We start from the raw sequence: 23251 nt of genomic DNA on the forward strand, positions 1-23251 counted from the left end.
AGAAATCTGAAAGCACACAGACACACAAACCTTTCCCCATTTGAGATCCACAATAACTGCAAGGAATGCAGCAAAACAAATTTCTGATGCTTGAAAAACTTATTTGCATCTAACATTGTTAGAGTTGTTGAATACTTCCCATAATATCATATAATTTATGATATAATATCATATAATAAACAGAATTACCATAATATCATCCAGGGTAAACCACAAGGAATTGAGTTTCTTTTGATCATATATTTTTCTGCCCTCCCACCAATCTCCCCTCACCCCAAACCAAATAAATAAATAAATAACTTCTTACATTAATTTCAAGAAAATATCTAATCTGTCATGATATCAAAAAGAAGGTCTTTTGTGCCAAGTCTTGACTGGATTGGTTAAAACACAAAGGATTTACATGCCAAAACCCTGAATTTCATGTTTTTTAATGACACCACACCAATCTGTATGGACTGTGATAAGGTCCTATGTTGCCAATTATTGTCCATTGGTTGAGCGTTGAAAGTCATATTTTCAGGCACTGAAATGGTATCCAACCTTAATTTCATTAATTTTACACGTGATTGTGACCTCTGACCCCTGCGTAGTACTGAAAGCAACTTTAATCCAAAAATCCTCGACACTTTCTGATACGGCAGCTGTTTGAAAGCACCCTTGTTCCAAATGCAATGCCTTGGAGACTCACATTCAAGAAAAAGAGCAATCAGAGATTGCAGACCCTCACCAGGATTTCTTTTGAGTGGTGTATTTTTTGTTATAGGTTTTAAGGTAAATCCAATATGGCTGCCAAACCACGTGGCCTATGATATCATACATGTGAACCTTTCGTTCCTCATGGACAGGCGGTCAATACATGTTAAGTTTTGCCTCAATTTGTTCAGCCACTTCAGAGAAGACGATTTTTGAAGGTTTTTATTTATTTTAACAATATGGCTGCCGATTTATGTGACCGATGACATCATGATTTTTTTTTTCTGTGGACAATTTTATCCCTCGATGACCTTCAAAAATCTTCATACTGATCGGATGTGGTGTTCTACATATGCAATTATGATGTCATAATGAGGGCTCCTATGACATCATTAAAAAAATAAACCACACTCATTCCAGATGACGAGTCCTTGCTTTGTGCCAAGTTTCAAATTTTTGATTGGTGCGGTTTCAGAGATACGGAGGTCCAAAGTTTTTCTGTTTTTAGAATATGGCTGCCACACCACGTGACCTATGACGTTATAATTATCATTAAAACATTCCACATGAGTTGTCGCACCAATGTTGAAAATTTCGTCTCAATCTGACAAGCGGTTGCAGAGAAAAACACGAAAGTTCTGTGCGAACAGACCGACAAACGGACCCAAATGCAATACTCTCTCCTCTGACGAGGGGAACAAGTGAACAGCAAAGAAAAGGGGAAATGTGCAATTTGTTTTTGTTTCACCTTTGACCCTTTTGACCCCTTGAAATTGGAACGATTGGTGGAGGGGGTGGGGCAGGGGGTAGGAAACTGAAAACAATAAAAAGGGATCTGAGTGTTTTGTATCAATGGAACTACCATGCCTTATTTTCGATTGGAATGACTCAGAAATTCAGGAAAGAAGAAAGAGGAAGGAAGGGAAGGAGGAAGGGAGGAATTCTTAACAATTTCAATGGACAACACCATGTCTTGCCTTTTCGCATCAATGGTTGATTGCGAAACTACTTTCATCCATGTTTTGATTTCATGCACTTATCACTTCTTAAACCAACATATCCCAATACACTTGACATCCATATTCATAATTTTACCAACCACACAACAACATGGATCTTGATATTTTTACAATTGAAGTTTGGGGCTCATGGAAGAGCTAAATGACAAGAAATGAAGTTGAAATAGTGATCGAGTAGAGGGAGTTTGCATACAAGGGAGGATGGAGAAATGAGGAAGGAACAAATACAGACAGCACAAGCAAGGATGTACAAAAGGACAAGGGAACCCAACTTGGGACAGCACACAAGGAAAGGGTAAAACCAAACAGGAAAAGCTGATAAGCAGGGAAAATGTGGGAAAGTGTGGGTGGACGGAGAGGAGATTCAGTGGGAACAAAAAAAGATAAGGATTATGGATTGGGGATAACATGGTATGGCGATGGCTCTCCACTTTTAAGAAGTGGATAGAACATGATGGGCTGGACTTAGGGATATGATTCCACAGGTGAGAAAAGAGGGTTTGGGGTGGGGGGGGAGGGAGGGGAAGGAAGTACATGGTGTTATTATGTACAATAGGACATCTAGCTGTACAGATAACCAGCATGCACTATTAAAGTGCCGAAACAGTTGAATCCCACAATATTTATTTGTTTACTTGAAGTCACATTATTGGATGTGCATGGTGTGGTCAGAGTGAAAGATAGGTTTCCAGAGAATAGGCATTTTCATGGTTCTGTGCTCAATGTTTTTACAGAGTATGAAACAAAGAGAAGCCACTGCTGCAGAAAAGTGACCTGGAAGGACTTCAACAATGACACGCTTGCTTTCCAGGTCTGGATTCAGTGTCGTCCTTGTCTCACATTGCTCATGAGACAAAAGTGAGTCAAAGAAAGGTAGAATTTAATTTATACTCAATTTAATACAAACGGTATGTAATATATATATATATATATATATATATATATATATATATATATATATATATATATATATATATATATATATATATATATATATATATATATATATATATATATATATATATATATATATATCCAGTAGGAATAAAACCATTGCAGTGCTTTTTATTTAGAGATGTCTAAAAGATCCTTGGATATTAGCAATTGATGGTGTACTCTACACTTGGGCTGGAAGGATGGCCTGGAGCAGGAGTTGGCAACCTTTTTGTGCAGAAGAGCGAAACAAAATTAAAACCTTGAGCAGTTGGTGCACAAAAGAGCCAATCGTACAATTTAAACAAACAATTAATGGAGGCAGCTACTTCAATGTAGAAGTGAAATTATGAAATAGTAAAAAATTAAAGTTCATATTGTACTTCCATGGACTGCCGTTTTCTGTTCAAGCAAAGCTCAAGCAACATACAACTCCATTAAAGATTTGGAATTGCAGAAAACTTTCAGCAAAAACCGAGATGAAACGACACAATTTCTTACACATATGGACTGATTGAAAGGCATCTTGACCAATCAAAACGCAATTAAACCACAGACTCGGGACTACAAGCAGCAATAAGATATGTGTCTATGCCACAGGCCTGTTCATGCAGGACAGCCAAGAGATTGGCTCTTGGACTGGCCAAGAGATTGGCTCTTAGACAATAAACAACAACAACAACAACAACAACAACAACAACAACAACATGAGCGGGTCAGACTGTAGGTAGAACTAAATAAAATAATATACAACACAAAATTACAACCAGTGATCATTTGGAAATATGTTTTCTTAACAAGTATCGTAATATTTTGAATCAAGTGCTGCTCTTGTTTATATGATCTTCATATGTGCATTTGCACCGATAAACGTTGAGGCTCTGCGAGCCACATTGGGATCGTGAAAGAGCCAGACACATACTCATGAGCCATGGGTTGCCGACCCCTGGCCGAGAGGTACGCACACTCGCTGTCTCGCCTGGGTTTGAATCTCGGCTCAGTTATAAACTGTCATCCTGGCGTTTCACAGGCAGGATGATTCATCAATGTGCGTGCCGTCCCTTGGATGGATGTTAAACTGGGCATCCCATCTGCCAGCATTAGTTGGTGGATGTTCAGGATCCCACAGCATCCTTCGCGAAGAGTAGGCGAGTTATCTCCAGCACCAGAGCCAAATTACAAATTGCTGCCCTGACTACTGCTGTGAAGACAATCACAAACCACCCAGTATAACTCTTGTTAAGAAATTGCTTCGGCAGGACCGACGCTCTGTAAGAGTACGGTACAGCAGAATCAGAACTCTACACAGAGTCAAGGTTTCAGCAATTTACGAATGGAATTAGCACCTAGGTTTGGAGGAGAACAAACAAAAACCTCCTCCTGAACCGAGTCCAATGTCTTTAGGCCACTGTCAATGAGTATAGATGTTATGGTATATGCAACAATTCAGCAAAAGGAAAGAGAGAAGAGGGGGATAAGTGGGATAGGAGGTTGGGGGGAGTGTGGGGGAAAGGTAGAAATTAGGGAAAAGGGGGAAGTTGAGGAAAGGGGGACAAGGGAGAAAAGCGGGAGTGGGGAAGAGGGAAGAAGGAGGGAAGAGGGAAGAAGGAGGGAGGAGGGGGTGGGGAAATGGGGGGAGGCCATAAGGAGACAGACCTGGTGTTTGGTGAAGGACAACTCCATTCTGCAGGGTACATTGACAATTTAATGACGTCGACTGTTATATCGACAAACTCCACTGAGATTCAGTGACCCTATTCTAAAGTAGGGCAATGCCTGCACACCACACCTTTTATAAGAGCAGATCCTGGAAGAGGAAGCAATAAATTAATCTTCTATCCTTGGATACCCAAAGGCCAGATACAAATCCAACCTCGAATCAATGTGTGCATCTGGATCATCAGCAAAGAGCAAACCACCCACTTCCTGTCAATGTGATGAAATCAAAGTACACTCTCACATGGATATGGAAGTGGCTCAATCACAGTGATATAAAATCTCACCAAGTCGATGGCAAACAGGATAGATGCTCTTAGTGCTGCACAAGGTGGCTTGATAAAGTACTTGAAAAACCCACATTTCACTCATGTTTGTTTTTGTGGTTAATCTACACTAGGCATTGGGAACCTCTGACCTACGGGCTGGATACGGCCTGTGGCATGATTTGATGTTGTCCGTGTGGTGATATTTTGTTCAGCGTTTTACATATCTATAACATAGGAAGGGCTAGCAGGAAATATGGAGGTATGCGGACTTGCCTCTGAGGTGTGGAGCCAGGATTCAAATCTCAACAAAGCTATAAACTACCACCCTGGTGTTTTGCATGCTGAAGATTCATCAATATGTGTGTGCTCTGTCCCTCGGATGGTCGTTAAACTGGGCATCCCATTTGCTAGCATTAGTTGGTGGGTGTTAAATACCCAACAGTGCCCTTTGTGAAGAGAAAGTGAACCATCGCCAGCACTTTGAACGAACGACAAATCTCTGAATTTGCTGTCAAGTATCCTGCGTCGGAGTGGCGACCCATCCAGCTTGTAACCCCCGGCGGCCAAGCCAACAAAACCGCCCCAGCCACCCTGTTTGTTTGCTCAATCGAATGCAGCAAGGAGGAAAATAAGTTGTATATAACCATATTCAGCGCTACAAGTGATGGAATCAGTCTTGGCAGGAAATGAACGGGAAGGACTAGCTTTACAACCATGCACGTGCCAACCTCCACCACCACTCTCCCCACCCTCTCCTCCAGAGATGCCAGAGAAATTTCACGTCACAATTATACACAAGTTGTCATTAGTCATGCAATTAATCTTTGCAATGTATTCTTTCATCTGTGTGTATGTATATGTATATATATATATATATATATATATATATATATATATATATATATATATATATATATATATATATATATATATATATATATATATATATATATATATATACACACCTGTCAGCAGATTCAACCTACCTTCTACATTCTACCAACCAAATGGTCATAGGTTTATTAAAATTATTAATGGAAAACTTCTCAATCAGTTGGAGTACACATCGCAAACTTAGGATTCCCTCAAAATTCCATACAGCCACATTATAAATAGCTCTCTCTAATATTCAGCATTCTCACAAAACCCCATCATCGATGTACCATACTGCTGATAGAGCATCGGTGCTGCCGATGCAATGCCCAGCTAAGCTGAGAGGGTTGCCGGAGCATTCTCAGCAGTCACTATATTTCTTTTAAGTCGATAAAATCCTCAGCAATAAAAAAGGGGAAGTAGCACAATTTCCACAGCATTGTTTTCTCAGTCTATCAGCAAAGCTCGGATTGCGCCCAAAACCTCCGACGCCTGGAAATCGATGATAGGCTAAACATTTAACCATCTTCACCATTGAACTTTCACAAAGAACTTTGCTCACTTACTAAATCTATGCCACACAAGCACCAACTGGTCAGTAGATGAAGATCCTTGAAGTCAGCAGGTGGGAGAACTTGCACTCTAGAGAGGAAGGCAAATAAATGAATATTATGAGCATACACACACACCGGCTTGTTAATTCAGATTGGAAAGAGTTACAAGCAATTCACAGTTATTTCATGGTCTAAAAATATTTCATTGACCACATTTTCCTGTATGACCAATGTGTCAAACAATGGCAAAAGGTTTTCTTTCCTTTTTTCTGAAAATCCCTTCATGAACAATGCGGGGAGAGTCATTCTGGGGGTTTACAGCACACTCACACATCTCTCGTTTTCGTCATTTTCTGTTCCTCACAATTCTATCTCACACACACACACACACACACACACACACACACACACACACACACACACACACACACACACACACACACACACACACACACACACACACACACACACACACACACACACATACACACACCTATTCCTAAAAGATAAGATAATTTAAAGGTTTGCTATAAATGATGTTAATTTTACAACATCCGATATTCAACTCGATTTAAATTGTAAACCTCAAAACATAGTTCCCTTACCGAAAGTAAGAACCTTAACCTCAAAGCAATTGACCGGTTTCCCAACCGACCGCACAGATAATCGGTTGGGCACCGTTCTTCCTCGAGGTTTCGATCCTTTCAGCCCAGACACACCCTTATGGTTAGGAAGAATGTCAGAACCTCACAGTTTAAAGCACACCAATGGTACCATGGAGGAAACTGTATAAGAGGAATGAGGCAATGAATTTGCCCTTGCTGTGACATTTTTTTATTTACCATCATATGAATGGCATTCAGAAAGTTATTGGGCTCGAAACTAAACACTCACTGAAGTACAATGTGTGTGTGTGTGTGTGACTCCTTGACTCCCTTTTTGCTAAGTTTTGTGTGTGTGTGTGTGTGTGTCTCCTTGACTCCCTTTTTGCTAAGTTGTGTGTGTGTGTGTGTGTGTGTGTGTGTGTGTGTGTGTGTGTGTGTATGTGTGTGTGTGTGTAACTGTAATGAAAACGGACACCAAAGGGTTAAGTGTTTTATTGGTTACGTTGTAATTTGCATTGTAATTAATGCAGATTTTGCAATGTAATTAATTTGAAGAAGAAGAAGAAGTTGTAATTTGCATGTTCAGAGTAGATGTATGGGAAGCCCCAATTCAACCATGGCAGCATAGTGTTTTGTTGAACCCTCGTCTTTTCCACGGTTAAATTAAATGTGCTATTTCTCATTTATTTATTTCATTACAAACGTTTTACCCTTTCTCCTCAGCGGTCTCCAGGCAATGGCTCTCGAGCCGAATGGAATACATGTTCTTTTCAATTGGGCCAATCAATGGTGTGCTTGAGCTGGGTGACGAATCAGCACACTTGATGACTTCACGTGAGTGACGATTTTGAGTGTGAGCACATGTAGTTGAACGGTGACCTCCACTGGGCGAGGAGCTTGGGCGGTTCCTCTCAACCTCTCTACAGAATCTCTGAGCTAGCAGGACTCACCACTGTGGCATCGCCGATGATTCTTTAGAGCATCCAGTAAAATGAGGAACTGGTCACATGGTACTCAGAACGCCAGCGGCATGTTTAATCCATCAACTTTCAACTTATGTTACAAAATTTGGGCTCATGCATTTTTGGGTACAATCTTAGTAACTCTCGGAAATATTTTTGTCACCCCTCTGAACAAAAAAACATAATGCCAATTTTCTCTATCATTCCAATGGTCACCAATTGGGATTTCTAAATGGCAGCCATTTGGCAATTTTTATTAGCTTCTGACTTCTACGTCCCAAGAAACTTGATTCTAAAGTTTTTTTTAGGGTTAGCGAATATCTTGGTGGTCCTACTGAACTTCTTAATGGCAACCATTTTTGGAATTCAAAATTACTTCCATCTTGAATTTCAAAAATGGCTGCTATTTCATAATGATGGGATAAAACTTTCGACGTATGCAATTATGATATAAAAAAAAACAAAAAAGCAATTGCACTCATTTCGCATGGGGAGTACTTGGCATGTGCCAAGTTCCAATTTTTTCCATGAAGCAGTTTCAGTGTTTTCTTTATTTCAAGATGAAGTCCAAAGTGTTTCCTTTTTTCAAGATGGCTGCCACACCATGTGACCTGTATCATAATAATTATCATTAAAACGCTCTCCATGAGTAGTTGCACCGATGGAAACTCTATAAACCTGTGTTAAATGTTGTTACTTGTAGTAAAGAGGTGTCGGGGTGGTGGAGTGGAGTTAGAGGGGATCAAGGTGCAGGGTCGCCAATGTCTGACGTTACAGTTAATGTGACTCACTTTATTTGCAGTAATGGCGAAACACTGAGCACTCGCTTTGATTTTATTGGCACTTGCACAAATTGTTATGAGGTGGATTCCTCCATGCGCTCGGCAAATGTTCACTGCTCCTATCGCTTCTAATTTCATATTAAATTAAACAGCTTTCCTTTGTCTCTTAGGCACAGAGGCACTCATTGATCTGGTATCATAGTGCCAAAGGGTGCACAAGATATTACGCACTAAGTTGCGGAGGTTTCGACTTTTGAAGTGTACACACACAGCCCAGCATCCCACGGTCCATCTCTGACTAGTTTGGTTGTCGCCGGATGTGTTTCATATGCTTAAATCAAAGGACAGGAAGTCGGTTTTAACTCAAATAAGCCACGTTACATATCAGTCTGCATCTGGATCCGAGGTGACCATGGACATAAAAGTACAGATTAAAATTTTCCAACGGGAACTGCGGAACGTGAAAAACACAAACCCGGCACAGGTGCTCCCGGCACAAATGGCACATTCGGCTATGGGGCCTCCTGGAGACGTCCCGTGTACGAATGGTGACACAGCAGCTTGTAAGTGTGCGAAATGTCCATGGTGTGACAGCATGAAAGGGTGTGAAATGGCCGTGTACACAAGTGGTTTGAGAAAGTCCCAGGATGCGAGAGTGGGCGTGTGAAAGGCTGTGAGGTGGCCCTGTGTATATACTGTATATACAAACATATATTGTTACGGCTGTGGAAATTCACAGAACACCATATAGGTCCTTAGATCAGTTATGTCGATAAGTCTGTGTTCAGATAGATTTCCCCACCGATGTTTAAAGGGCAATTATTTGTGTAACCGGGCTGTGATCTTTGAGTGAGCCGTTTTTCTTTTGCGATCGTTATTTTGGACCAACCGCTTCACAACAACCACCTCCACCACCAACATCGCTCTGACCAACTGCTTCACAACAACCACCTCCACCACCAACATCGCTCTGACCAACCGCTTCACAACAACCACCTCCACCACCAACATCGCTCTGACCAACCGCTCCACAACAACCACCTTCTCTACAACGCCAACTGCATTTCAACCACAACAACCACCTTCTCCACGACGCCAACGACAACCACCTTCTCCACAACGCCAACCACCATCTCCTAAACTGCATCTCCCCCAATACCCAAAAACGAAACAACATCGCTTCCCCTTCAACTCCGCGGGCACCGTCATCTTTGCGCCGGACACGGCAAGATCGCTACAAACAAACCCGGGGGTTTCCTTGTTGCCAGCGACGGTGATTTCTACCACCTCCGCTCTCCCTTCAGCGTCGATGATCTCTACCACGTCCGCTCGCTCCAAGCTTCGCCTCGGAATTCGGATCAGGAGATCAAGAGGGGCGGAGCCAGTGGGGGTCAGAGGGGAAAGAGCGGAGATCAAACCTCGCCTCACAAACCCTATAAAAACGCGCGCAGAGCATGAGTTCAGAGCAGTCGGTCGAGGTTTAGTGTGGTGTGTAGACCAAGGTTCGAGTCCAGTGGAGGGCAGTGAAGGTCTGGGTTCGCCGAGGAGATGGGAGCGGAGACTGCGGCCAAGCCTGCCGTGCCACGCAGAACTGCGCGTTCGTGTGCGGGACGTGGGGAGAACCGGAGAGAGGTCGCCAGCCAGCATCGAACGGTCCGAGGTGATAGGGCTTCGGGACAGTCCGAGCAGCGCTGAGGGACGGACGGGCTCTTAAAGAGAGCATCAACTCTGAAAGAGCAAAAGACCCATTCGTTCCTCTGAGGCGTTGCCGACTGGGACCGAATCGCCGGGCCGTCGGACGGGGCCTGGGCCGGACCGCGGTCACGACAGCCGCCGTGGGGACAGGACGTCGCGGGTCGCCCCAGCGAGGCACCTCGAAGGTGAAGGTAACCAGTCCGGATTCGCGGAGCTTCTACGGTCATCACAGCTCCGTGAAACAAAGACCCAAGAGGTCCAGTTTACCCCTAGTCTTTCCTGGGGTTTTCTCTTTGTTGCTTTTGAATGAACGTTGCGGCGCCATGTCCGTAAGTAGAACTGTTTAAGTGTGTACATAATAGATAGATGGTAGTAGCTCTTTTGCATTGCTTTTGTTGGTTGGACACTTGCATGAGTGTTCGGCCTTGCAAAATTGCATACCTGCATGACTGCATCACTTTTTTCCTTTTGTTTTGAAATAAATGTGCTTGTTCAAATGTTAACCCGTTCGTTGCGTCCTCTTCCCTTAATTGAGCTGTCGTTCTGCGTTCGGAATATAGTTGTTTTTTTAAATAGCCGATAAAGTGATCAGGTCCAACGGGGCTGCGCGATAATACTCCGCTCGGTTATCCCAAAACGAAGCGAGCTGCTTAAGCGGCTCGGTTCCAAGCGGCCCCGTTGAGGTAGAGTCTCTCGGTAGTCTGCCCACGTGATTAATTAGGTATATCGACAATTCGGCGATTCACCCTGTAGCGCGGGTAGAGTGTTGACTAGGCTGTGGTGTGCACCCAAAACACACCCGTAGCGGGATTCCAGCACTTGATCCGGAAGGCTGCGACCAGATTGTCCGTTCGGGAAGGGGAGAGCGGCCGCCATTGGCTAAACGCGGTCGCTCGCACGCTGGCGGGCGAGAATCCACAACAATATACATACATATATATATATATATATACATATATATATATATACTGAAACGCAAAAGAAACTTTCCACTTGTTTGAAATGTAATAAAATTGTAACAGTTCAAAATAAAACAAACCAACAATTGCTAATTGAAACATTGGCATTTTATTGATGACATGTCAAGTTTCTGACCAAGATACACCATCTCATAAGTTTGTTCGACAGTACAGAACAGAACAGGGTGCAATGTCAGTCCCCTTTCAATAGCATGTGTGGCCACCATTGTTTTGGATACAAGCAGTGCATCGTCGGCGCATACTGCCTACCAGTCTTTGGATGGAATGCTGCTGGATTCTGTCCCACTCAGTCCTCAATGTCTGAAGCCATCTGACTTAGGACCATCTGCCTGTCCTGCCTTGCAGTGGTGACTCTTGGCCTCCCTGATCGAGGTCTGTCATCTGCAGAGTTGTGGAGGGTGTCTCTGTCCACCAGGGCCGATATCGTCTGGTGTGAACAGCCAAGGCGACGTGCCACCTCATGGTAGCTCAATCCGCCTTGCAGTATGCCCAAGGCACACTGCCGTTGATCCGTTGACAATCGTGGCATGTTGATTGAAATGCCCATTTTGCACTGGCCTTTTTAAAGCTAATATCAAGACATCACGTGCAGCTTATTAAAATCATCCCTTACCCCTTGGCAAATCCCTAACTATTAAAATGAATCACAGCACATTTACATAGATTTACCCATGAAGCAATGGAAGGCGAGCTATCTATAGAACATGTACTTATCAAGATAACTGAACTAAAGGACCTGAATGTTGAGTGTGATCGATTTCCAAATTCGCAACAATATATATATATATATATATATATATATATATATATATATATATATATATATATATATATATATATATATATATATATATATATATATATATATATATATATATACACATCGTTGTGAATCTAAAAGCCATGACCACTCAACATTCAGGTCCCCATAGCTCAGTTATTTCAATAAGTAAATGTGGATAGGTAGCTCCCTTTCCCCTATGTCGAATGGGAATTAAATGTTCATGCGCTGCGGAGTTATTTTGATAGTCAGGGTTTTCTTTGACATTTTTATATCAACAACAACAACATTTTAACGACGACACCTGCCTTCGCTTCCTTCCACCATCCTCCACTGGCACCATTGCACGCGGGCGTGTCAGCACGTACGTGGGCGGAGTCCAATGTGCCAGGCGGGGTTTCTTTGGGCATTGGCATCTTGAACTTCGCTCCAAATACAGGCATGGCGCCGCGCTCAGCCAATCGGAGGGGTGCGAGCATGTCCGCCGCGTCTCGGCCAATGGGGAGCCAGTGCAACATATTGCTGTTCGACTTCCTGGTCGAGGGGTGGAGACACGAGCACCTCCCCCTGACCAATCTCGGACGGCCGAGAGATCGCCTGACACGCCTGTCCAATGAGGTCGGAATGAAGTGGGACGGATCCCTCCCACCTGTGAAGAGGGAAGGATAATTGTGTGGGGGCGATCGAGTCAGTCGGTCTTCCTGCCTGCGAGCCAGTGGCTTCCCGCCGTGTGGATCGCCTGCCTAAGAGCCGGAGGAGGATCGCTTGCTTTGCTTGCCTCGTCGCCTGTTTCGCCAGAGGAGCGTGCCAGCGCCCGACGCTACCCACCGTACCTGGTGCTTAGAGCGGCATCAAGTTGCGGGTTCGAGTCCCTCCGATCCAGGACGTCGAAGACCACACAAGGCAGGAAGGTCCGAGATAGCTCTGGTTTCCAGCTCATCTTTCCTCAAGCTGGGAACCTTCAATAAAGGCTGCGGCCATCATTTCTTCTGGGTATTTGTGTGTGCGTGTGTGTGTCCTTGGGCCCCGTCTACAAGTAGAATTGTTAAGTGCTTTCATTGTACATTGGTTGCATTGCTCAGTCGGTTTAACTCTGCTCTTTGTGTGTTCCCTCCCTGCCTTTTGTAAATAAATATCCCTATTGTTAAAAGTTTCAGCTCGTCCTCGTCTTTTTCTTCATTGGTTTAGCACGGTGCGTGTTGGGGGATTTAAAAGGCCGTTGCTGCCATAGTTGTGCATTTGGACCGACAGGACCTCGGTAACCATCCGCTCGGGTTACGCACAGGTCGAGCACGGTAACGGCTCGTCCCAGTCGAGCTCCGTCGAGGGTGTGAATTCCTCGGTAGCTCGCCAAGTGGGCCTCGAGGTATTTTGAAGTTTGGCAAATAACCCAGCCCCATGCGGTTGAATTCTTGACGATTCACAGTCCTGGAAGGGACCCGTACCTTCGGAGTTATCGGAAAGGTACGATCTAGATTCAGGGTGGTCAGTGGAGCCGACTTTACTGCTCCATTTAGCAGTTGTGCTCGCCGTCGATACCCGGCCAACAACAATATATATATATATATATATATATATATATATATATATATATATATATATATATATATATATATATATATATATATATATATATATATATATATATATACATCTGGAAAAAATTAAGAAACCAATGCCAAATTATCAGTTTTTCTGGTTCTACTATTTATAGGTATGTGTTTGAGTAAAATGAACATTTTTGTTTTATTCTATAAACTATTGACAACATTTCTCCCAAATTCCGAATAAAAATATTGTCATTTGGAGCATTTATTTGCAGAAAATGACAACTGGTCAAAATAACAACAAAGATTCAGTGTTTTCAGACCTCAAATAATACAAACAAAACAAGTTCATATTCATTTTTAAACAACACAATACTAATGTTTTAACTTAGGAAGAGTTCAGAAATCAATATTTTATGGAATAACCCTGATTTTCAATCACAGCTTTCATGCGTCTTGGCATGATCTCCACCAGTCTTTCACATTGCTGTTGGGTGACTTTATGCCAATCCTGGCACAAAAATTCAAGCAGCTCGGCTTTGTTTGATGGCTTGTGACCATCCATCTTCCTCTTGATCACAGTCCAGAGGTTTTCAATGGAGTTAAGGTCTGGAGATTGGGCTGGCCATGACAGGGTCTTGATCTGATGGTCCTCCATCCACACCTTGATTGACCTGGCTGTGTGGCATGGAGCATTGTCCTGCTGGAAAAACCAATCCTCAGAGTTGGGGAACATTGTCAGAGCAGAAGGAAGCAAGTGTTCTTCCAGGACAACCTTGTACGTGGCTTGATTCATGAGTCCTTCACAAAGACAAATCTGCCCGATTCCAGCCTTGCTGAAGCACCCCCAGATCATCACCGATCCTCCACCAAATTTCACAGTGGGTGCGAGACACTGTGGCTTGTAGGCCTATCCAGGTCTCCGTCTAACGATTAGACAACCAGGTGTTGGGAAAAGCTGAAAATTGGAATCAGAGAAGATGACCTTGCTGCAGTCCTCTACGGTCCAATCCTTATAGTCTTTTGAAAACCTCAGCCTGGCTCTTCTTTGCTTCTCATTGATGAAGGGCTTTTTATAGCTTTGCATGACTTCAGCCCTGCCCCGAGGAGTCTGTTTCGAACCGTCCTCACCGTGCACTTCACCCCAGCTGCCGTTTGCCATTCCTTTTGTAGGTCACTTGATGTCATCCTACGGTTGTTGAGTGACATTCGAATGAGTTGGCGGTCATGGCAGTCATCCCGGTCAGTGGAAAGTCGTTTTCGCCCTTTGCCAGTCTGCAGCTTTGTTGTCCCCAATGTCTGCTGCTTGACCTTGTTCTTATGAACCACCGTCTCTGAAATTTTAAGGATGGAAGCAACGTGACGCTGACTGTATCCCTCTGCCAGTAAAGCCAGAATTGAACCCTTCTTTTCCTCACTCAAAACTTTTCTTTTCAACTCTTTTGGCATGGTCAATAGTTATTTTTTTGATTCCAATTACTTTTGAGGTACTACGAGCTCTGTTTTTGCCATCCAGTTAATCCTATTGCAAGAGGATAGTGATGACCACAGTAGTGGTTTTCATACTTTTCCTTGTTAAATAAGATTTTGTTCAGGTGATCACCTAATCAGTACCTCACTAAGTAGAATGAGGTGTGCCTGTGTTGGAATTCAACAGTCACTGGAATGGAATGGCTGCCATACATGTAGAGATGCTGCTTGGAAAAAAATAAGAGACCACTCCAAAATTTTTTGAAGAGCTGTATATATATATATATATATATATATATATATATATATATATATATATATATATATATATATATATATATATATATATATATATATATATATATATATTGTTGTGGTTACCAAATTCGCAAACCACCATTCAGGTCCCTTAGGTGAGGTATCTCGGTAAGTACATGTGTAATTAGGTCCAAACCCGTTGTCTAGTGGGAATACATGTCATTTATGCGAGCTGCGACTCTTCAGGATAGCCGTTTTTCTTTCACTATCTTTATTTTGGACCAACCGCCATGATCACAACCACAACATCAACCACCGACCACAACCACCGCTTCACCACAACCGCCACGACCTTCACGTCACACCTCGCAACCGTAGCATCGCCACCGTTCTTGCCCCGCTGTGGGTACCGGTGTTGGATTCGTGCAGAGCGCGCGTCGAACCGCGTGTACAAAATCACGGATTTTGTGCTTCAAAAACGGATCAAAAACGACACACGCCCACTTTTTGCCGTCCAATCGGTGAGCGAGGGGCGAATTGGCCCCGCCCCCAGGGCGATCGATATATGCAAATTTGTGGATCAAAAAGCCTTCACGCCCACTTTTTCTCGGGCCAATGGGGAGCGAGGTGAAAGGTCAAAGGGAGGGGGTCAAAGGCGAAGTTACGGGGGGATAAAAGGACGGTGTTCGTCAGTCAGAAAAAGGAAAACGAGAACGAGAAGGAGTCAGAAGGAGGAGAACGAGAACGAGAAGGAGTCGGAACGGAGGGGACGAGTGTGGAAGTCTGGAGCCCGAAGCCTGCAGTGGCTGGAGAAGCTGAAGAGAGTCGGACGAGGGGGTGCTCGCGTCGGTGCCGGGAGCTGCACGCCCGAGGGAGGCCGGCAGCGCGACCTGGCCGAGGTGGAGACGCACACCAGGGATAATAAAGATCCTCTATACCCCGAGCATCAGCAACCCCCTCCTGTTTCCCCCCGCGCTGAGATAGTGCGACCAAGGGGGCCCCGTTCCCACCCCCTGCCAGGCACTGTCCGCGAGGCCCGCGGGTTGCGGGGCCATCGCCGCTCCGCGTCTCATCACCAGACGGGTAGGCCCGACCCGGTCTCGGCCTCAGGCCCGCCTCATTCTTGAGGATATTCTTTTCCTTGGTTTTGGGTATGTGTTGTCGGCGCCGTCTGTGAAGTAGAATTGTATAAGTGTTGCCGTGTGCTCGGTAGTCGGTATTAGCTCTGCATTGTCTTCGCTTTTATATTTGCTTTTTGTGTAAATGGAATTGTGTTTTCTTTTTTTGTGTGCATTTGGTGGAATTGTATTTGTGTGCTTCCCGTGTGCCGAGAATAAATGTGCTTTATTGTTGAACTGTTCTCCCGCTTCGCTTCGTCTTTTCTCCCATTGAATCCTCATCTTGCTTCACGTAAAGGGTTGGTAGTGGGCTGAGTACGCCCGATAATTAATCGAACCGTCGAGGTCGACGATAACACCGCTCGGTTATTCTGATAGTACGGAACGGGTCGCTTAAGTGGCCCGTGTCCGAAGTCGACCTGCGGCGAGGTGCGATCGCCCGGTCTACCCTCCGTGTGGGTACTTAGGTAGGTCGAATTTGGTGAGCAACCCTATCCCACGCGGGGGCTGATTGGCTCGATCGCGGTGAGACCGAAAGGTCCACCCGTGACTGGTTCCCGGCGTTAGTCCGAGAGGGTCACGACTGGATTGTCCGTCCGGTGGGCGACGTGCCGCGATTCGAGTTACGTGGCCGTCGCACGCCGGCGGGCGCGAAATCCGCAACAATATATATATATATATATATATATATATATATATATATATATATATATATATATATATATATATATATATATATATATATATATATATATATATATATATATATATATATGTTGCGAATTCGCGCCCGCCAGCGTGCGAACGGCCACGAGACTCGAATCGCGGCACGTCGCCCACCGGACGGACAATTCTGTCGTGACCCTCTCGGACTAACGCAGGGAGCTAGTCACGGTGGGCCAATTGGCACCACAATCGTGCCAATCGGCCACCCACATGGGATAGGGTTGTTCGCCAAACTCGACCTACCTAAGTACCCACGCGGATGGTAGACTGGGCGATCGCGCCTCGCCGCAGGTCGACTCCGGACACGGGCCGCTTAAGCGATCCGTTCCGTGCTATCGGGATAACCGAGCGGTGTTATCGTCGGCCTCGACGGTTCCGATTAATTATCGGCATATTAAGCCCACGACGAACCCGTTACGTGAAGCATGATGGAGATTCAATTAAAGAAAAGAAGAAGCGAAACGGGAAAACAGTTCAACATAATGCACATTTATTCCGCGGCACACAGAGAGCACACATATACAGCCAAACAGAATGCACATATATCAAATGCAACAAAAGAAACAATGACGCAGAGATACTACCGACTAAGACCGACACACGGCAACACTGAAACAGTTTTACTTCACCAGACTGGCGCCGACACACATTTACTCAAAAACAAAGGAAAGAGGCCACCCTCATAGGCAAGGGGGCAGACGGGCCCGTAGGCCAATGTGTGCGCGGGACCTGAAGGAGCGGTCAGGCCCGCGAGACCGGAGGAGGGGGGGGGGGTCCTACCCGCGTCCTCGTGATGAGCCGCAAATGTGGCTGCGCGGCGGTGCCCCGACTTCGTGCTCCTTCGCGGGTTTCGTTGGCACCGCTTGGAGTGGGGTGGGAACGGGGCCCCCTTTTTGCACTATCTCAGCGTGGGGGGAATTGTTGATGCCCTGGGGGAAGGAGAATGGTTGGATGGCTTGGGTCCCGCGACGAGCGATCCCACCGCCTTCCCTGCCTCGGACCCGAGCTCCTCGGACTCTTCCCCCAATTCTCTTCAGCCGACTGCAGAAACCACCTTGACGCCTTCGCCTCACGACTCCACTCCACTCTCCAACCCGACTTGACTGCCTCAGTCTCCCGACTCCACTCTCTGCCACCAAAACTGACTCTTTGCGCAACCACTCTCTGCGCAACAACTCCTCTGCGCAACAACTTTCTTCATTCGCCTCACGCTCGCCGTTTTATAGGCCGGCAGGAGAAAACAATATGCAAATTTCCGGATCAGGATGACCTCGGGGGCGGGGCAACGCTCGCCCATTGGATGGAGGAAAAGGGGCGTGAATCTCCCCTGATCCTAGAATTTGCATATCTTGATTCCACACAGACGCGCCTGGAGGGGGGGCCAAGCCGCCCCGCGCTTGCTGATTGGACGGATCAGAAGTGGGCGTGTAGCATTCCTGATCCGAATTCTCCTCGGAAAGGCCGCTATTTGCACTCGCGGCTCGGCGCGTATCTTGTACGAGCCCAGGACAGCCCGACGCTCGGTGCTCACAGGTGGTGCGGGAATGGCCGTAGAAGGAGGGAGGTGAAGGTGGTGGAGGGTTTCCGGCGGTGGCCGATGGCCATGGCGCCGTTTGGAATGGCGGTGATGCGATGTTTGCGGGAGCGAGTTGTGAAGGTAAAGGTCGTGGCTGTTGGCTTTGTTGTTGTTGTTGTCTGACGGTTGGAGCGTGGTTGGTTCAAAATAAAGATAGAACAGAAAAACGGCTATCTCAAAGCGTCGCAGCCCAAATGAATCACATTTATTCCCTCTAAACAACGGGTTTGGGGCTAACTACACATGTACTTACAGAGATATCTCAACTGCGGGACCTGAATGGTGGTTTGCGAATTTCCACAGCCGTAACAATATATATATATATATATATATATATATATATATATATATATATATATATATATATATATATATATATATATATACATACACACACACACAGGATGTCTGTGGATATTCTGCAGCACGAACAGTGGGTGTGGTGAGCACAGCTTAGTTTGCTGTGGGGAATGAAATGAATTGAAATTTGAAAGCAAGGTATATACTGGACAGCCTTACCCTTTCCTCTGAGGCATATCCAGGCTGCCAGGAAGCTTTCACTGATGTTCCACAGTAGCCACCTGACCTGAGGGTGGCTGCAGATGTCAAATTGACACACAAGGGAAAGTTTTTTTTGTTGTTGTTTTTGTATATCGGCCATAACATTGGCCAATGATCCTCAAAATGCCAGATATCGGTCGGGCCTCCCAATCTCTGGAACAAAATGACTGTTGTGGAACTCCTCAACCAAGGAAATTACACTGCAAGCAAAGTCAGTAATCCCGACTCTTCAAGCAACAGCACGGCAAATGTCCAAATTGCTTAATGTTGCACACTCATTGCGTGAAACAGATGTGGAAGAAGTCCTTGACAAGTGTGAATTTTCAACTTCCAACTGTACATTGATGAAACTAGATGGCTCTGTTCATGTGACTTCAGATAAGAGTTAAGGGATCACAGTTCGAGAGAACCTTCCATGACAAACTCCTGATACAAGCTCAGCTGAACCTTCTTCAAAACCAATCAAGCCAAAGACAATTCAAATCTGTCTCCCATGATTGACGGGAAAGCGCCTGTACTAAAGAACTGCAGGGCACTCAGCAATGCATACGTAGCACTCATAAACGCCAAAGCTCATAACTACCATGTTACCCATGTTGTAGTTGACAATTACTCCGTAGCATAGAGGGATCACCAAAGAGGGCAACACGAGAATGACGTAGGGGTAGCAAGGCACCTGTCAGAAGATATAAAGTAGATGATAATGCAAATAGCAAAGATGCAAAATCATTTTTTCAGAGCGCCACCACAAAAGATTCTCTCACCCACTACCTCACACAGAAGCTAGTAGATGATGCACTAGTATACATCATTACTGCAACACACAAGTGGGTCACATATACCTGCTGCTAACTTACAAAAGAAGACCGATACTTTGATGATCTTATATTATTTTTATTGTATTTTAGCACCATTAGGATATCTCTGAGTGTGCCACATTGTCTCATCTGCACTCTACCCCTCATTCCTTCAATTGAATTACATCGTTTTGATGGATATATTTGGACTGGTGTTGGTGTGGCACAGGCAAGATGGCCTGAACGGCCTCCTCCTGCATCTGGGTTCCTTGTGTGCATGCTGTAGAAGCTGCAAAAGGAAGATCTACAGTTCATTTTTATTGTTACGGCTGTGGAAATTTGCATTACACCATAAAGGGTCCTCAGGTGAGATATATCGGTAAGTTCATGTGTAGTTAGCCCAAACCCGTTGTTTAGAGGGAATATATGTGATCCATTCGGGCTGCGATTCTTCAGTTAGCCGTTTTTCTTTTGCTGTCGTTACTTTGGTGCAAGAACAACCACGAACATCGCCACAACCAACATCTCAACGATCACGCCATCAATCACGCCATTCACACCACGACGCCACCTTCCACAACTACGCTACCACCAACTTCGCCACTCGCCATTCAACGAGCACCGTGCGGTCATGATCTCCGCGGGACGAATGAAAGGAGCGGAGTGGCAGTAGCAACAAGGGTGCGAAGGGGCATCTCCCACCAAAAACTCCCGCTGGATTTTCCCTCCTGCTTTTTCCGCGCTTTGGCATGGAGAGGTGCGATTTGAACCAGAGGTAAAAGGTGAAAAAGGTGGGGGCCTGATTTTGGGGGAATAATTCCCTGGCCCCGAGCCAAAACTGACTTTCCTCGTCCCCCGCACGGTGCGGGGAGGGGGGAACGAGAGGGCACGCCCCTTTTTGGGAAGCTTCCAGAAGGGAGGTGGGGCGAAGGGCGGAGCCCGACCCTACAAAAGGCGTGGGCGTGAAGGTCGACAAGAACGTCGTTCCCTTGTCCCTGAAGGGGAATTGTCGAGAGTTGTGGTGATTGTTCCTGGTCAGAGGTTCTGTTCGTTCGTTCCTGTCGGGCGGACGACACATGCAGGCGCGAGGCACGAGCCCAGTGGACCACGCCGGAGGGACTCGGAGTTACAGGCGCCAAGGGCTGGACGACGCGCTAAGGGAAGTCGCGACTTCCATTTATTTTGGGTTCTGTGTAAACGTGTGTGTGTGGCGCCAGTCTGGTGAAGTAGAACTGTTATAAGTGTTGCAATGTGAATTGCATTATTCGGTCGTAGATCTGCGTGTGTCTCTTCGCTTGTTTTTTTCTTGCTTGACTGTAATATACGTGCCTTCCGTGCTGCCGTGTGGCGCGGAATAAATGTGCTGGTCTATTTGTTCCCCATTTTTCTGCGTCTTTTCCTTTGATTGAATCTCCATCTTGCATCACGTAAGGGATTGGTAGTGGGTTTAAAACACCCGGTAAATAATCTGAACCGTCAAGGTCGATGATAACTCCGCTCGGTTATCCCTGTAGCACGGAACGAGCCGCTTAAGCGGTTCGTGTCCGGAGTCGACCTGTGGCGTGGTACAACTCCTTGGTACACTATCCACGCGGGTACTTAGGTAAATCGACCATCGGACCCTATTTCACGTGGGTAGAATGCGGACTGAGTTGTGGTGAGGTTAAACCCCCACCCGTGACTAGCTCCCGGCATTGTTCCGAGAGGGTCACGACTGAATTGCACGGTCGGTGGGCGAAGCAGCCGCTGTTGGTTAAAAGCGGTCGTTCGCACACCGGCGGGGCGCGAATTCGCAACAAAAAAAATATATTGTTGTGGGCCGGGGGTTGGTGGCGAGGAACGACTGCGAGATGGAGCAATAGGGCAGTCTTCCACCGAACACCCGGAATTAAAAGGTCGTCACCCCGGATAACTCCGGAGTGAACAGGTCACTTAAAGGACCGTGGTCGCCAATATTTCGACGGGGTGAGGTAGGGTCCAATTGTCTATATCAATTTACCTAAGTACTCACGCCGTCTAACTACCGGGGAAGCCACACCCTCGGTCGGTCCGAAATGAGTGGCGTGTACCGACTCGGATCCGGCGTAACAGAGCGGAGTTACCAGAGCCGTGCCGGTCCCAATGACAACTTACGGCACAAACGGCCTGACTACTTCTCAAGCCCACACCGTGCTGGGCCAATGAAAGAAAATACGGGCAACGAACTGGAACATTTAACAGGGGTTTATTTACAAGTGGGAGGGAGGGGGGGGAGACACAGAGCAGACTAAATCACAAATATGCAATGTACAATGAGCAATAAGCACTTAACAATTTCTTCTTAAAGGACAGGCACCACACACACACACGCACCCAAAATAAATGGACCCTATCGGATCTTTATTGGACCCTTCAGCTCGGGAGGGAAGGCGAGCTGAGGGTAAGAGTTCGGTCGGGCACCTTTCCGCCTCGTGCGGTCTGGTCGAGACGAGTTGGTTCGGGGAGGGGGGTGGGGGGGGGTGACTCGAACCCACAGGCAAGAGTAGGTTGGTGACTCCTACCTTCGTCGCTGCACTTAGCACCAGGTATGACGCAGCGGACGCCAGCCAGTATGAGAACGGATGAGACGAGACGAGCACTTGCAGGCAAGACGAGAACGCCAGCAGGCAAAGGGAGGGCCAACAAGACGCCCAGGCTTCTTCTTCTTTGCCAACCGGATCGCCCCCACTATTATTCATTCCTCACGTGAAGTGGGAGGAGTCCGTCCTGAGGTAACTCGCCTCCTCAATGAACGGGGGTGTGTCGGGGAAGTGTGTCGGGGAAGTGTGTCGGGGCGTCTCGGTGGCCCGCCCCCCGAAGAGGCTCTGTAGTAGTTTCTGGCATTCTGGCTTCCCATTGGCTGGAGGAAACGCTCCATGCCCTTCTTCGGAGCGGAGTCTCGATCTGAGGCGATGGAGGCTCCGCCCACGCCTTCAGCCAAAAACACGTGGGCAATGGAGTCAGTGCATGAAGGTTTGGTTGGGTGGTGGAACGAAGCAGGTGGTGTTGTTGTTGTTGGATATATTAAAAAAAACTAACTACAAAATAACTCGCAGCGCACATACACTTAATCACCCATTAAACACAGGGAGGAATCTAACTATACACATACTTATCGAAATAACTAAGCTTAGGGACTGCTGCCTGTATGCAAATGGTTTCCAAATCCATAACACTATATATATATATATATATATATATATATATATATATATATATATATATATATATATATATATATATATATATATATATATATATATATATATATATATATATATATATATATTGTAGATTTCCACCCGCCGGCGTGCG

The 23251-nt window shown here is 45.7% G+C and overlaps 1 protein-coding gene across 3 annotated transcripts in view; it reads right to left on the reverse strand.

Moving 5' to 3' along the window:
* PTPRA (protein tyrosine phosphatase receptor type A) overlaps positions 1-23251 on the reverse strand; it is a 215885-nt gene that overhangs the window by 181107 nt on the left and 11527 nt on the right. For all 3 annotated transcript variants that reach the window (XM_085848261.1, XM_085848260.1, XM_085848258.1), the window contains exon 2: positions 6073-6148. The gene's annotated coding sequence lies outside the window, so the exon portion shown is untranslated. The remainder of the gene's footprint in view (positions 1-6072; positions 6149-23251) is intronic.

Source organism: Eptatretus burgeri, chromosome 12 (assembly GCF_056783735.1).
Source record: "Eptatretus burgeri isolate ZD-2024b chromosome 12, Ebu_testis_v1, whole genome shotgun sequence".
NCBI lineage: Eukaryota > Metazoa > Chordata > Myxini > Myxiniformes > Myxinidae > Eptatretus > Eptatretus burgeri.